Raw genomic sequence first — 18,290 nt, 5'->3', positions numbered from 1 at the left:
AGTTTTTTCCAATACACCTCACAAGTTTTGAGGATGCCTGCCATAGATGTGGGTGAAACATCAGGAGAGAATGCTTCTGGAACATGGCCATACAGCCCGGAAAACACACAATAACCCAGAGTACTATAAGTAAACTGGGTTTGTTCAATATTTGATATCATCAGGAAGTTTATTTATTTCATATCAAAAGCATTGCATAAATTAGTATAAAACTGATAAAAATAGAAGGAGCACAAGTGGCTAAATATCTTTTGACCAAAAATGGGCAACAGTGACTGCATTGTCTGTCGCCTCAAACAATTCTTCCTCTGTACATGAGGCAGGATATTGCGGACAAGCATACCGATGCAGAGTTGTCTGTTCTGCTCCACAGTTACAAAAGGTGGAGGATTCTTTTAGGTAGTGTCATTTTGCCAGGTTCTCTTTTGATCTGCCCACTCCACTCTGAGTCTCTTCAGTGACTTCCAAGTTGCCCATTCTTGGTTTGCCTCTGGAGGCAGACCCTCATGGGGGGCCATCCAATTGGGATTTCCTGGTTTAGCTGGCCAGAGGGATACTCTTGCTGTTGCTGGAGGAACGTTAAGAGGAGTGGTGGTTCTCATGAAGCTTTTCCTTGATTTGAGTCTACTGGGAGGAAGCTGATAACCATACAGTGGATGGCTTTCACAGTGCTCAACCTTATTTCTCTCACAGTTAGAAGCAACTTCACATCGCACATCAGGGTGGCCAATGCCAGCTAACTTGTAGAGTTTATTAACAGGTGTAGGTTTGAGACATCCTGTGATTATTCTGCATGTTTCGTTCAGTGCTATATTCCCCTGCTTTACATGGGCAGACTTGTGCCAAACAAGACAGGCATACTTGGCAGTTGAGGAAGACAAGACCGGGGCTAATGTTCTTATTAATTTTGGGTCTGCACCCCATGCGCTGCTAGTAAGTTTCCGCAGGATGTTATTGCGTGCAGTTACTTTGTGCTTGGTGTTCATTCAGTGAATCAGAAAATAACGTTTTGTTTCTCTTTGGGGTTTTTACCTAACCAGAGTTACGATTCTTAATAAAGGAGATGTTTCTAGAAGTAACATTGTGTGCATTCAGTCCAATAGATGTTCATCAGACTAGCGAAATATGTTGTCCTTCATCATATAGCTGATTTGTCTTAGCTAGAGGACATTGAAAGGAACCATACATGACTCTTCTTGTCCTATTTGAGGATGTCACAGTTTGAAGTAGACTCATGCTATCTGCAAAAGATATTCATGACTATGGCTCCTCCCTTTAAAATTCCAAGACTTGTCAATATTTTAAAGGCAAATGTTGATGGAATAATTCTTAAATCCATTACTTCTTTGAGGGCAAAAGTAGTAGAATAAGAAATGGAGAAGAATATATACATTCACATACAGGGGCTTCCCCCAAGGCCACCATAAGAAATGGCAGCCCAGAAATCGAAGTTGGACAAGGACTTAAGGGATATGAAAGGACTGGTACTGACAAGAAGACCCTCGGAGGAGGTGAGCATGAAAGACATCATGAAGGAAATTCAGAAATTAGCAATGACAAATGAGTCATATCCAAAAGAACTCTGTGCCATGTCGGAAAAACATAATGAGCAACAGAAAGAACTCTATCATGAGATGGTGGAGATGAAGAAGGAGATTAAAGAAGAAATAGGCCAACTAAAACAGGAAATAAAAGCAACTCACGAAGAAATTCTTGACCTGAAAAAAGCAAAAACAAAACTGGAAAAAACACAAATTAAAATGCAACAAAGACTAGAAAACATTGAGGGGAGAAATATGAAATTGGAAAAGTTACATGAAAAGATGGAACTCAAGGAAATGGAATTTCAACTCCGTTTCAGAAATATAAAAGAAGACTCCAACGAGGACATTAAAGAAATCCTGACCAAGTTGCTAGCTGACTTATTGAAATGCTCTGAACAAGAAATGGAAAACGAAATTGACAGAGTTTACAGAATCCAAACGAACTTTTCCAAAAGAAACAAAGTTCCCCAGGACGTAATTGCACACTTTGTCAAAAGAAGAATTCGAGATGATATTTTGGTCCAGAACAGCCGCTCCCCAATATACTTTAAAGATTCCAGGATCATAGTCTTGAAAGAATTCCCATTAACCACCCTAAATAGACGCAGAAAATATTTCTTCTTAACTGACGAACTCAAAAAGAACAAAATACGCTTCCGCTGAGAAAAATCTGAAGGTATCATGGTAACCTACAAGAACGAAAAACATTGGCTTACCTCTGAAGAAAAGGCGAGGGACTTCCTCAAGAAATTATCACAAAAACCAAATACTGACAACCCATCTGAATCCCCTCATGACAAGGGGAAACAACCAAAACGAGCCAGACTATACTCCCCTGAAGATCCACACGCAAAGGCAGACCTAGGCCCGATGGACACCGACCACAATAATGCTCAACGAGAGAACGATCCCCCCACAGAGGAAACCCGGGAAGATGTGTGATCTAAATGGACAACTTAAATGCTTTATGAACAATATCAACGGGCTTAATTCCCCAATTAAAAGGAAAGCAGTTATGAATTCACTAATAAAAGGTAATTTTGATATTGTGGCTCTGCAAGAGACACACATAGCACAAAAACATGTGGCTTATTTGAAAAATCCAAAACTGGGGAGGGAATTCTTTTCGGCAGACTTGAGGAAAAAGAGAGGGGTAGTATTATATATTAAAGAAAGGTTAGAAGCAGAACTAAAATTTAAAGACACAGAAGGGAGATTCGTGGGAGTCGAAATTTCACTGGGCGTCCAGAAGATCTTGATATGCAATGTCTATGTTCCAAATGGCCCTAAAACTCAGTTTATAAAGGAGCTAAAAGACCAGATTACCAAATCAGAGGCGGAACATATCATGATCTTCGGCGACTTTAACGGAGTCTTGGATCCTACTCAAGACAAATCTCGGAATACGAAACGTGCAAAGAAGGACGATTGCGGGAGACTACCTAGAAACATGTTTCTAATGAAAGAGGAATTCAATTTACATGATATATGGCGCTACCATAACCCAACTCAAAGAGACTATACATTTTACTCAAATAGGCATGATTCCTGGTCAAGGATCGACATGGTTTGGGCATCGAGTTCCCTTTTAACCAAATTTATTGAGATTAAGATACTACCCAGAGATAAATCTGATCACTGCCCAATCTCTATGAACTTCAACTATAAACCAGCTTACCACAAATGGAGATTAGATGACAACCTAATCAAATCAGAAGAAGATACAAACAGATATAAAGACATCACAAAGGAATTCTTTAAATTCAACACTCAGAAGGACTCTAAACTTCAAATAATCTGGGACACCTATAAAGCAGTCCTGAGAGGCCACCTAATCCAGCATAAATCCAGAAAGAATAAATTAAAATTTCAAAAAATTAATGACTTAAAAAGAGAAATTGATACCACAGAAAAGCAGCTGAAACAGAACTCCAAGGATAAACATGCCTTCCAAAAACTAAAAGAACTGAAGAAAGAAAAGGAACGAATTGATCTTGAAGACATCGCGAAAAATCTAAAATTCATCAAGCAGTATAACTTCGAAAATGCCAATAAGCTGGGTACGTGGCTAGTTAGGAAAATCAGAAAGAAGCGACAACGACAATTCATAACAAAAATAAGAGCCCACAATGAAGACTTTACTACTGACAAAAGTATCACAAAAGAATTTCACAAATTTTACTCCCAATTATATAAACAGGAACATGTGGACTACTCAAAAACAGCTGAATATTTAGCAAAACTAAAGCTAGAGAAAATCACGGAGAACCAAAGAAAATTTTTAAACAAAGAAATAACTCAAGATGAAATGAGGAGAATAATAAAGGCAATGAAAGGCAATAAAGCACCGGGCCCAGACGGATTCCCGGCGTGCTTTTACAAAACCTTCCAAAACGAATTAATTCCACATTTGCAAAAGATCATGAACCAGATTCTTTTAGGTAATGAAATTCCAGATTCCTGGAAATCTGCTGATATAATTACAATACTAAAGGAAAACTCGGACCCCACTGAAATAAGAAACTATCGCCCAATATCACTTCTCAATGTGGATTATAAAATATTCACAGGAATATTAACAAATAGGTTCAAGGAATTCCTTTGTACATGGATCGCGGAAGAACAAACTGGATTCCTTCCAAACCGTAAAATAGGAGAAAATGTAAGGTGCATTCTGGATATTATAGAATATTATGATAAAAACCATCAAAAGGAACTGGCACTTCTGTCCATCAACGCAGAAAAGGCGTTTGATAAATTGAACTGGGCCTTTTTTAAATTACTTTTCAAAGAATTGGATATCGGATTCCACTTCTATAATGCGATCGACAAGATTTATGACCATCAGACTGCCAAACTATCAATCAATGGGTGTTGGTCAGATGAAATTAGGATTGAGAAAGGGACCCGGCAAGGGTGCCCGTTGTCACCACTTATCTTTATTTTTGCTCTGGAGATTCTTCTAAAAAATATCCAGGCTGATAAGGACCTAAGAGGGGCGAGAATTAATTTTAAGGACTATAAATTGAGAGCATTTGCCGACGATCTCATATGCATTGTCGAAGAACCCAGGAAAAACATTCAAAAATGGCTAAACAAGGTGCAAGAATTTGGAGACCTAGCAGGCTTCCATCTGAATAAAAAAAAGACAAAAATATTGACCAAAAATATTACAAAATCTAATCAAAAGGCCCTTCAAGAGGAAGCAGGCATTGAGGTGTCGTCAAAAATTAAATATCTGGGGATTTGGATAACAAACAAAAACGCACAACTACTTGAAAACAACTACTATTTGAAGTGGAAAGAGATCAGCAAAGATCTCAAGAACTGGTCAAATTTAAACATATCCATTTTGGGAAGAATTGCGCTCATCAAAATGGATGTCCTCCCCAAAATGCTCTACCTTTTTCAGAATCTACCTATTATTCGCAACGCCAAGATTTTCAACGTCTGGAATAGGGAAATCTCCAAATTCATCTGGAAGGGGAAAAAGCCCAGAATTAAATATGTGGTGATGACTGATCTGAAAAATCGAGGAGGATTTGGACTCCCGAATTTAAAACTATATTCGGAAGCCGCTGCACTAATATGGGCAACAGAGTGGGCATTATTAAGGAACGAGAAATTGCTAGACTTAGAAGGCTTCAACTTAAGGCGGGGCTGGCATGCATATGTTGGATATGATAAAAGAACGGTGGAAAAGAATTTTGGAGACCACTTCATAAGATCCCCAATTATAAAGATCTGGGAAAAATATAAAAAATATATGTATCTCAAAATTCCACTATGGATCTCCCCCCTGGAGGCCAATCAAAGGAAAATTCTTGGATGGGAAAAATGGCCTACTTACAAGGATATTCTCTTAAAAAACAACGGACGGTATCATTTGAAAGATCTAGATCAGGGGTCCCCAAACTTTTTAAGCAGAGGGCCGGTCCACAATCCTTCAGACTGTTGAGGGGCCGAATGATCATTTGAAAAAAAATACGAACAAATTCCTATGCACACTGCATATTTCTTATTTGTAGTGCAAAACAACAATAACAAAGAACAATACAATATTTAAAAATGAAAACAATTTTAACCAACATAAACCTAACAGGATTTCAATGGAAAGTGTGGGCCTGCTACTGGCCAATGAGATAGTCAGGTTAATTAGGATTGTTGTTGTTGTTGTTGTGTGCCTTCAAGTCATTTCAGACTTTGGGTGAGCCTAAGCCTAAAATTAATTATTTATTTACTACCTTTATTTACTACATTTATATCCCACTCTTCTCACCCTGAAGGGGACTCAGAGCAGCTGTATGTACATACAATATATTATATTATTAAAATAGCACAATATTAGCATTATATATTACTAGATTGAACTATACCACTATACTGTAATATTATATGTAATATATAACATATAATTAATATTATTATATGGTATTATTATTAGTATTATATTGTATAGCATTATAATATTTTTATCAAGATTATATGTATATAAAATATATTATATTATTAAAACTGATATAAAAATATTATATTATAAAACTGAGGGCAGGGGCCAGGTAAATGACCTTCGAGGGCCGCATCCGGCCCCCGGGCCTTAGTTTGGGGACCCCTGATCTAGATGAATTAAAGAAGACCTATACTAAAATGTCATGGTTCCAATATGCCCAAATAAAAGAGCAATATTTAAAAGACTGCCAGACAGTATTTAATGAAACTGACTCTATATGGGATAAACTGCTTAGAAGTGAGAAGAAAGGTATCACGTTACTGTATAACAAGCTACTAGAATGGTCGACAGACACAGAAACTGTAAAGGCATGTATGGTGAAATGGGCAAGGAACCTTGGCAGACAAATTAAATTTGAGGAGTGGGAGTCAATATGGAAAAAAAAAATTAAACTATACCTATGCTATAGACCTGAAAGAAAACTGGTTAAAAATTTTCCATAGGTGGTACATCACGCCGGGAAAATTAGGAATAATGTATCCAAACGTGCAAAACAAGTGCTGGAAATGCTCGAAACAGGTGGGATCCTTCTTTCATGTATGGTGGTCCTGTGAGGAAACTCAAAAATTCTGGAAAATGGTGCACATAGAGACCCAGAAAATTCTAAAGACAATCTTCTCTCTAAAGCCCGAGTATTACCTTTTGGGAATCACTGACAACGACATAAAGTTTAATAGGAATGATGACATTTTATTTACATACATGAGCACGGCGGCAAGGATTACGTTTGCAAGACTTTGGAAATCACAAAGCACCCCAAGTATCAAAGACTGGAGCGAGAAACTCGAGGAAATATATGACATGGACTCCCTAACATTTCTGGTTAGACAGCATAGGGAAATGACAATCAAGCGCACAGATTGGACACCTTATGAAAAATACAAGAAACTCATGCTGGACAATCAAAGTTTAGGCTAACAATTCCAGACTAGCACTGGCATGTAATATAATAAACCAACCCGAGGAGAATCGGAAACAGAGACTAGAAAGGAAATGATGATCCGAAGCGTTGAGAATGGAAGATCAACAACTTATCCTATTTTTTTTTCTCTCTCTTTCTCTCTCTTTCCCTTCCCCTTTCCCCATCACTCCCCTTCCCCTACCCCCCTTTATGCTCTTGTTTTTTTTTCTCTTGTTTTTTTTTCTTTTTTTTTTCTTTCCTTTTGCTTGTTTTTATATAATTGTATATAAAATCTCTCAATAAAAAATATATATAAAAAAAGAAATGGAGAAGAAAAAAACATGTAAATTGATAGAACAGCATGCCAGCCTGTTTGCATATATAGTCATACATAGCCGTTGGTTCCCACTATAGTGGGATATGAATGATCAGTAGCTAAAAATACCATTCTATGAGATCTAGTAAGGCTTCCTAGATTAAATGGGACTTATTCTCAGGAGAATGTATGCACAATGCAGCCTGACATATGTACATCTGATGGTTATGTAGAAGAGTAACCATCTGCACTGGACTGAAGAATTTCTGGGAGTTGTAATTAAATATAGGAATTTTCTAAAGTGCAATTACTCCCCTAAAGTACCCACCAGATTCTGCTCAGGATCTGGAAAAATCAAGTGGAAGAGAACAGCAAGACTGCAGGCCTTAAATATGTGGATGGGAATTATAGCTGTCCATCTCAACACATGGTTACAGCCACATCATATAATCTTTAAGCCACTACTGCATAGGACCTAGGCATCTGAAACAATGCTTTATCACACAACCCCATCCATCTGGTCTACACTTTGTTAGGAAGGCAGTTACTTTGCATTTATTTAAAAATACCTATCAGTTATAATTATATTCCAAAATGTTCACTTAAAACAATAATTGATAATCACCATAACTCAAGTATGAAGAGCAGCTTTCAGTCTTTACAACACATCTCTAAATTAAACAACCTTGGGAGCAGTTCTTTCAAAGGCTTAAGTTTAACTTATTGCACTTAGCTATTTTCTTATGGAGGAGGTTTCCTTACAGCAGATGTGACAATCTGTCCATCTGGTCCAAAACTGCCTACTTTGACAGAGGTTCCTCCCACTTTAACGTTTTGGCAGAGACCTTTTGTAACTCCAACTTTCTAACCCCCTTTTCCCTAGAGATACCAACGATTGACATGTTAACCTTCCACATGGAAAGCATGTGAGCTAGTGCCCTCTCCAAGAATACCAATTTGGTCCATCATTTTCCAGTTGCCAAGGCTCACAAGTGACAGCAAAAGCTGTATAAAATGCCAACACTTTGTTGCACATTGTGGTTTTTTATTTATTTATTTATTTATTTATTTATTTATTTATTTATTTATTTATTTGCTTCACAAAATACAAAGGTACAGGAATACTACTGAATAATTATATCTCAGTATAGTCAAGCACATTTAGGTTCCTAATGAAACTGGGCATGGCAGAACTAAGCACCACTTGGCAACTGTTTGTGGCATTCCCTCTAGCCTGGTGGATCCCATTGCTTTGGTACTACAATTCCTATTTGCCTCTGTTAATATGGCAAATCACAAGGAATTATGAAAGCTGAAGGTCACATTTGGAAAATTTTCACTTGAAGCATAGCAGATTTAGAATAATAGAATCATTGAATTGGGAGAGACCACATGGGCCATCCAGTCCAATCCCTTGCCATGCAGGAAAAGCACAAAGTATCCCTGACAGATGGCCAATCTGCTTCTGTTTAAAAGCCTCCAGAAAAGGAGCTTTCACCACACTCTGAGGCAGAGAGTTCCACCACTGAACAGCTCTTACAGTCAGGAAGCTCTTCCAAATGTTTAGGTGGAATCTCCTTTCCTGTAATTTCTACCCTAGTCTCCAGGGTAGCAGAAAACAAGACTGCTTCCTCTTCCTTATGACAACTTTTCACATATTTAAATATTTAGAATGTCTGTCTATCGCTTGTCCAATCTGAGCAGTCAGATGTTCCTCCCATTGAATCTTATCTGTATACATCTAAGAAAATGATTTCAAGGACTTGTTGCAGACTTTGTCCAAGAGCTACATTTCTGCTTTGGAAGTGTCTGTGCAATTGATCATTTAGGGAGACTTGGCTTCACAATGCCTTAGGGTGAGAAAGAAATGCCCCTACCAAAAGATATCCTCAACTTCCATATCAAAGACCTGCTGTGAGGCCTATATTGTCCACTACAGGACAGATAAGAGGTCTCATGACAATGCTGATGCGTAACAGCTGACTGAAAAAAGTTTTCTGTAACTGCCTTGTCTAGTCTAACACTTCCCTTTTGTTTGTTTTCCTCTCTATGTTAATGGAAGTCTTTACAATGCTAATAAAAATATTCAGAGTGCAAGATTATGTCTGCTTCTTAGACTGTGATCATTATGCACCTAATCACAATAATAATATATCAGGGCGAGTTGTGTTTTTTTTTCTTTAAAAAGAAAGAAAGGAGGGAAGAGAGGGAGGGGGAAAAAGGTTAGACGATATTCCCTAGAGGGAAATGAATTTCTTTTATCCTTTACAGTAGCTTATTTCACATATTCATAGCCCTCCTGGTATTTCTTCTCCTCCTCCCCCCTCGCCGCCTCCTTATGATGAGCCATAAAAATGACAAAATACATTAGCAAAGTTCTCGGTTTATGCTAAAATGACCATATTCAAAAAATAATAACAGAGACTTGTATCAGCAATGCAAAAGATGCATGAAGTAATTGGGGCTTAATTTGTACACAAACTGTCAAGGCAGTTTTGCTCACGGCCTGCATCTTCTGAATTCATTAGTCTCTAATTAAGGCCAGTTGGGACCAGCAGTTAGAAGGTTAAAGAGGTTCTGACAGCCCTAATCATTGCTCAGGAAGCTGAAAATGTATGCAAAGTCTCGGCAGATGGGGTGAGATCTGCTTCTGCCAAGTGATAACTGTTATTCCTTTGCACCTCCAAAGCTGTCATCCTAATAGGCACATTTTAAATTTATTAATGCTCTAGTTACAATGCATACACAGTCTCTAATGGTATGTCATTCAGAGTATATAAACTGAGCAATTAACGCGTATTACCTGGTAATGGTAAAATTATTTGTTGCCCTGTTTGATTCCCTCCCCCACCCTTTTGTTTTCACTTCCTTTTCTTGTTTTGGGTTTGGTTTTGCTTTTGTTTCTGTGTTCAGAAGATAAGCGAAGAAACGTCTTTGTCCGTGAGGTGCGGAGAAAGAAGACGATGAGAGAAGAAAATCTGATTCTGGGTTTTGTCTGTAGACTAGTGTTTATTCTTTGTTTCTATTCAGATACAGAGAAATGATTCTACTTTGAATGCTGTGATATGGTGTTTTTTATTTTTCCAGGTCATGAAGAGTTGAAAGTGACTGAAAGAATAAACAACAAATTGTTCCAAAACTTAAATTTAAATGTGGATGGCCAAGGGAGTTCAAAATAAAAAAATCCTCCCATTCTTCAGTAGCGTATTCATAAATATACACCAATTCAGCCAAACCATGATGTTTTTCTCATGCTGCCATATTGTTTTTGAATACAGTATGACTTCTATGTCCTGAACTTCATGTGAATATGTGAAAGCACAATAATAGCTAACCCTATTGAAATGAATGACTTCTGGGCCAAGAATACCATACAGGTATGCTGGAAACTCACAATACCTAGAGAAGAAATATTTTGTCAGACGTGAAAAAATGAAACCATGGATAGATACCAGTCCGATAGATACAGGGATTGTGCTGTTTAACTGCCCTTGTTAAGAAACAATCAAACATCCTCTTAATTTTTCAGTGAGCACTAATGCATAAAGGTCTCCCATGCCTGTTTTGGCTCTCTTATCCTAAACTAAGAATGGGGGTACAAGCAATAATATTGGACCAGAGTTTAGAAAAGTTAGTTTTACAAATCCATAAAGCCCTTAGCCAGCATGATAGGGGGATTTGTGGGATGCAACGGGTTAAACCACTGAGCTGCTGAACTTGCTGACCGAAAGGTTGGTGGTCTGAATCCAGGGAGCAGGGTGAACTCCTGCTGTTAGCCCCAGCTTCTGCTAACCTAGCAGTTTGAAAACATGCAAATGTGAGTAGCTCAATAGGTACTGTTCTGGTGGGAAGGTAACGGTGCTTCATGGAGTCATGCCGGCCACATGACCTTGGAGGTGTCTATGGACAACACTGGCTATTTGGCTTAGAAATAGAGATGAGCACAAACCTCAGAGTTTTTCTCTTCTTGAAGATAGGGACATTTGCCTTCCTCTACTCTGCTGGGACTTCTCCTGTTCTCCAAGTGGTTCTGCAATGGCTTCAGCTACTTCCTTCAATATTCTTGGATGCATTTCATCTGGCTTTGGAGACCTGAATTCATTTAGAGTTGCCAGGTATTCCTGGACTACTTTTTTTAACTTATTTTGGGTTGCATTTCCCCTATTACCTCGTCCACTCCATATTGCTCAGGTTGAACACCAATCTCCTTTTAGTAGAAAATTCAGGCAAAGAAGGTGTTGAGCAGCTTTGCCTTTTCCTTATTCCATGTTAGCATTTCACTACCTTCTCCTCGGAGAGGTCCTATCATTTCCTTTTTCTTCCTTTTTCTATTGATAACTAAATAACCCCTTTTTGTTGGTTTTAATCTCTCTGGCAAGCCTGAGTTCATTTTGTGCCTTATATAATAATAATATAATAATAGTTTATTCTTGTACCCCGCCCCATCTCCCCGAAGGGACTCGGGGCGGCTCACATGGGGCCTTGCCCAACATCACAATATAAAATCAAAACAAAAACACAAATTTACAACAATAAATCAGCAATATCAGTAAAACAGTCGAAAAGGACAATCTTACAAGATAAAATATTAAAAAACAGGTATATCAAACACAAGTCTGGGCCGAAAGGTGAATGTGTCAAATCGGGAGGAGATAGTTACATAATTGACATAGTCAATAAAGTACTATAAATGACAATAGTGACAATAAAAGGGCAGATCAGTGGGTCTATTATTACATAGGCAGGCATCTTAAACCAACAAAAGTCACTCATCAAAGGCTTTCCGGAAAAGCCAGGTTTTCAGATTCTTCCGGAAGGAGAGGAGGGTGGGGGCCAGCCTAATCTCCCTAGGGAGCAGGTTCCAAAGCTGGGGGGCCACGACAGAGAAGGCCCCCTCTCTCGTCCCCACCAACCGTGCCTGCGAGGGTGGTGGGAGCGAGAGGAGGGCCTCCCCCGACGAGCGAAGAGATCGTGCAGGTTCATAGGGGGAAATGCGGTCTCTAAGGTAGGCGGGTCCCAAACCGTTTAGGGCTTTGTAGGTAAGAACCTGCACCTTGAATTGGGCTCGGAAAGTAAGCGGCAGCCAGTGGAGCTGCCTTGGCCTTAAAATTTTTTTCCCTATATATGTTGGTTATTTGTTTGAATTTCTCTTTGGTGATTTCCCCCTTTTCCATTTCTTATGCATGTCTTTTAAATCTTAGCTCAGCTAAAAGTTCTTTGAACATCCATTCTGGTTGTTTTACGTTGCCTTCAGTATCTCACTTTTAGGAAACTCCCATTCATCATTAACTCCCTTCTCTTTTAGTATTCCTGGTCATGGAAACATGCTCAGTATTTCTTTAAATTTCCTGAAATCAGCTCTCCTAAAATCTGTGTGTTGACTTCTCTTAGTTTCACCCTTCCTTTGTATCACAAACTCTAGGAGCACATGGTCACTCCCACCCAAGAACTTCAAAATCCTTTCTGATCTTTTGACGACTATGCTTTGTAATATCGTTGGTTCCTACATGAACCAACATGAAAGGGAATTGATGAGTTTTGTCAGCCACTGAGTTATGTGGTGAATTTTTGCACCAGGAAGGAAGCATATTTCTCTAGACATCCTATGAGGTTTGCAAATCACCACTTCTGTTCCTCTCAGGAGGGAGTCACCTACAACCAACACCCATCTCCTTTAAGGATGTAGGTTGTGTGTTTAGAATAATCTGCTGGGCTGTGTCTGAGAAAAACTCAAGTTTTTTCATGTCAATAAGTGTCTCGACCCAGGCCTCGAGTTGCTGGATTTTCTCTTTCATTAAAGTGAGTTGTTTGCATTCGATGCAAATGTAGCTCACTAGCTATTGTGTTAAGAAGATGAACATCCCACAGCCGCTGTATTTGACTGGAACAGCTTGCACCCGCTTCATATCCAGGTGACTAAGGTTACCAAACAAGAACTTTTTACTGAACTGTAGTCTTCCTAAAAATCCCTCAGTTCTCCTGTTCACTATGTTTTCCAAACATTCATGTTGGATAATTTGTGCATGCTGTTAGGTGCGCGCCGCTGGAACTCAACTGCTGGCTCCACCCCTGGAAAGATCAGATGACCTAGCTGAATGCTATGTAATACTTCATATTAAAGATGCAGAATGTCTTTAAAATGCTTCTTCATATTAAGAAAAAAAGAAAAATAGAGATACTTGCATGTTGCACCCCTAGGCTGCATAGGCACCTCAGAACCACACTGGAGCCCCAGAATATAAACAAGCAAGCTGTTTATTGAAGATTATATGCAAGCAATAGCAATAAAGTCAATAAAATGGGTTTGAATCTACAAGAACAAAGTACTTGAAAATCGTGAAGCAAGAGTCTATAAAAGTCACTCAAAGAACATAGTCCAAACTGGATATCAAAGTAAGTCCCAAGAAAGGTATCACGACTAGTCTGAACAAGATATCAAGGATTAATCCAAGGCATGAGTCAAGCTGGAAACACAAGAATCAAAACTGGAATACAGGAACAAAACTCCAAGTTTAGTCCAAGGCACAGAGTCAATGCTGGAACACAAAGCAAGGGTCAAATACAAATTCAAACTGCAAAATTACTGGAACATTCAACTGGATACAAAGAAACAAGGACGAGGCTGGAACTCGAATCAAGATACAAAGCTGCAGGAATTCACAGAAACATGAAGCAGAGATCTTCCTCTCTTGGATAAGCAAAGTTGCCACCTCTGACTCTGTCAGAGAAAACAGCCCTTCTTAAGGGAAATTCAAGGTCCCTTCCCATGAGAAGTCTGCTCATTATTTCATTTCAAAAGCAACCATTTACTCCTTCTGACATACTCCCTTTCTTTCCTCTGTTGAGTTATCGCCTTTCTTCTGAAGCTCATTAGACCTATCCTTCTTATCACTTCCAGAATCCAAACTAGAAAGTCCATCTGGCACCAGAAGATCCAACCTTAACTGCTTTGAGGAATGTAGTTCAAACTGCCTACTCGCAACCATTATGTCTTTGGTCCCAGAATCCACTGTGACAAACTCTGGCTGTGCCTCAGCCCCAATCCCAGAGTCCTCTGACAAAGCAGGTGTAGGGACAATCACAGGCTAAACAGACCCAACTTTAGGCTCACCTGACAGCTAAGATGGAGGCTGGGCTACAACACTGCAAGTGGTAAAGTAAAACATCAGTGTCAGTGATTCTAGCTTAATTGTTCTCATGCTTTCCTATGTTTTTTTCTTTCTTTCAGGAAATAGTCTTTATTTGAGGTGGAGGGAGCCACAGGGTTTGTTTACTCCTTTTTGGCTGCGGCTTTCCTATTGGCTGCCAGGACGTTGCTGAGCTATTCGCACTTCTTTTTGGCCCAGATGTGGGTCCCCACCCTTTTCTTGATGAATTTCATGGCCCACTTGTCCTTGGAGACTTTGAGCAGCTCAATGGCCCACCTCTCATAAGGAGTGAAGCTGCATACTTCTCGGATCATGTTCCAGGAAAACTTGGTGTCCTTGGTCAGGCACCCATGGTGTCACAGTGGTGGGGCTTGGATAAATTCTTAGTCACCTTGTGGCCCTTGCTGAGGCCCACGGCCATCGGGCAGTGGATCGCCATGGCTTAACTCATCGCGCAATGGATGCCCACACCAGAAAAGCTTTCCTATGTTTTGTTGAATAGAAAGAAATGCAGAACTTAAAGAAAAAGACATGGGAGAATTGAAAAGCATATTCCCAGTCAATGAGTTATCAAGGAGATAGGGTTTTCAGTCTGTTCAATATCAGAATGAAAACTATGGAGAGAGACTTGGTAACTCCTTTGAGATGAAGTGATATATTTAATCACAAGCTTTCACAAACTTTTGTCTACTGCATCAAGTGCATGGGCAGATGGGAATGAGGACATGGACAGATATATTTCACTTTTAAAGTGCTGCTAAATCTTTCCTTCTTTTGCTTTCCTTGATAAGTGTTTACTGTTTTCCCTCCACACTCTACTACTTCATAGCACTCAGGAGCCAGAGGTATGAACTGGACTCTTGGAGGTCCATGCTGAGGTATGCACATAGCCATTAAGCTCACTTGATGGCATTGGGCTAGTTGGTCTCTCCGTCTGATCTACCTCTGAAGGTTTTGTGAAGAGGAAGTGAGAGGAAAGTACACTGTACATGTACCGTATGGTGCTCCTTGGAAAAAAGTGGGATATCAATGCAAGTAAAACAGGGGCACCCCATGATTGGGGCAGGATGTGCCTCATTGTTAAACCCCCTTCCATTCATTCCCCAGGTCTCCGGTGGCAATTAATAAATACATCTCATTCAGAAATGTGTCACTCTAGCCTTTGAATGAGCCTCTGAATGAATTTTACCAGCCCTTTCTGCCTTCCTTGAGTGTTGTCCCTCCCTGTCTATAATCCTATTTTGTTTAATGCTTCCTAATCGAGTGAGAAGACCCCAATACCACCTTTTTTGATCCTTGAGAATCTATTGTCTACACGGCAAGTTCAGCAATGGCAAAATATTGCTTTGTGAAGCGAGAGCCAGCAGAAAAGGCAGTGCATAGGGTGGAGAGGTTCTAAATTGTAGGCTTTCGCCGAAACAGCAAGATTCATAAACAGCAATGATTGGGTGGTATTTCCAAGCAACAGAACAATTAGCCACTCATTGACTTTTAAACAGGGTTTGAACCTATTCCCCTGTTATAAAGCTAATTGCTTTCCACTCTATAAAACACTAACAGTGCAAAAATAGAAAAGAAATTTTTGAATAAAGATACACCTACTTTGATTCAGATCTGCTTTGGGAGGCTAGGATTGTGTCACACCTTTGTTGGGCAGGTGAAAAGCCATTATCATTTAATCATTTCTGATTTTCATTAGATGGATTCATTTACTTGGTGTTTAAAAATTACTGGTTAAAGGTGTTGAATGAAAAGATCACTCAGAATTTATTGATGAGAATTGCCAGAAGGAGGGTTTTTGGTTAGGTCTGAAAATAAGATTTTTATAACAAATTTGCTCAGCAGTGTATGTATTTATTTACCTGCCTTTTTAATTAAAGAATCTACTTACAAATCTTGAAGAAAACAGGTTTGTTTTATGCAAATATTCTAGGAAACTCCACTTGACAGATTCTTCATGGCAGTGTTCCTTGAGGTTGATGATATGTATATGTGAAGCTTTGAAATATTTTATAGAGAATGCAAGTATTTGCAAAATTACATTATGGAGAAATTTCAGATATGGCTTTCATTCAGTGAAACAGAGAGCTCCTGCTTTGAATGAGATAATAGCTTTTGTTCTTAAAGTTTCCTCATTCCTTTTTAACATACATTTTTAAATGCTTTTCTTTTTTTTAAAAAAATGGGGTTATATATAACCTATTGTGGTCTCTTCAAATTCTATACTTCCTGCATGACTACAGATAGCCTTTTCAGCCAGGCAGCACCCAGCCGAAAGACTTACAAGGCACTGAAGACCAGGGCCCTGGCAAATTGGGAGTTGACATGCTGGGATATATTTATGACAACAGGTGACAATAAACATCTGCTAAAATACCTCTTTTACACAACCATTAAAGGCACAGGAACTATCTACAGTTTTTATTCTGGCAATTTGAGCACTCATTCAGAAGGGTGAATATCTAGGAAGCCTTTCTAGGAATTGATTTTTCTAGGATGTTTTCCATGTAAGTGTGATTTAGGGTGTAAGCATTTCTAGATCAATGCTTCTTAAAGTGGTGGCCTCTGGATTCATGCTGGCCACTAGCAAGTTTCCAAGAAAGAAAAGAACAATGGTACCCACCGGGAATAAAAGCAATGCGGGTCTCTGGTGCATTGGCAAAAATAATTGTCCCTATAACATATAGCCTGCAAAACATTTGTGTTCTCCTATGCGATAACAGAAGATAGCAAGAACAATCTGTCCTAGAATATGACCTATGGATTTCCACAGAAGAAGACTAACAACGTTGGGTCCCTGAAAGACGTTGGGTCTTACCATTAAAACCTGGCATTATCTTTCATGAGACCCAATTGATTTTGGGGTGTTATGAAAGGGCAGTTAATGATTAGTTATTAAATATATTTTTCCCCTGACAGGAAGTATAAGACACTTGTGGTATTCTCTGCCTCAGATGTGAAAATAGCTTGACTTGCCTTGGGTGGTATATAGCGTGACTGGAGGCGGGGTGTATATGCCATTTGTTACTCTGCCTCAGGCAGCAGAATGTTTTGGGCCCAGTCCTGGCTGCTGGGAAATTACCTGGGAGCCATTTATTTATTTGGGTAGTTATAAATTTGTTAATTACCTTTTTGCTAAAAGCACTCAAGGCAATGTCAAATCAATTATAGTACATTTTTAATAATTTTAAATCAGACAACAAAACAACAATGAAAAGAAAACAAAGATTTTAAAAAAACACACTTTAAAACAGTAAGAACTGATGTATTTAGAAAAATCATATAGTCAATGGACTGAATGAATGTACCTAACTATTTTTTAAAGTTTATTTCTTGCCAACTTGAAGCTGGCAGCATATAAATGGCCCTGACATTTTGTGAGGCATTTTAGAAAAAGAGTGTGGTCTTAATGCGCACCCTCTAATTTTGCTGATTTGGCAGGGATATGGTGGAGGGTACCTATGTAAATATAACTGAATGATGGAAGTACAAGCATAAGCTGAAGGATGCTCAGAGTTGTCACCTTTTCAATCAATCTTCCGTAACTTCCCATTCAGAAAAGTGTATGTTCTCAAAGAGCTTGGGAAAGTCAACTTTCAGGACAAAAACTCCAAGACACACACACACTCCATCAGTATGTGGATTGTTGGTTTGCAGCAATCAATATTAGTTGGAATTTAATTCCCAGCTATCATACAATTCATTATAATTTCTCCCGATCAGGACCCGTTTTAAAAATCTGAAATTTCATCCAGCAGGGCAAAAATGTGAAATTATTCATTCTTGCATGTAATCAAATATTTATTTATTTATTTACAGTATTTATATTCCACCCTTCTCACTGTGAAGGGGACTCAGGGCGGACCACAAT

General features: G+C 38.9%; 1 pseudogene; it reads right to left on the bottom strand.

Annotated features, from left to right (window-relative positions):
* Positions 1-14,541: 14,541 nt before the first annotated feature.
* On the bottom strand, positions 14,542-14,858 carry LOC100567050 (large ribosomal subunit protein eL36-like; annotated as a pseudogene).
* Between the last annotated feature and the right edge of the window lie 3,432 nt (positions 14,859-18,290).

Source organism: Anolis carolinensis, chromosome 1 (genome assembly GCF_035594765.1).
Source record: "Anolis carolinensis isolate JA03-04 chromosome 1, rAnoCar3.1.pri, whole genome shotgun sequence".
Lineage (NCBI taxonomy): Eukaryota > Metazoa > Chordata > Lepidosauria > Squamata > Dactyloidae > Anolis > Anolis carolinensis.
This window is presented reverse-complemented; position numbering and strand designations above follow the sequence as displayed.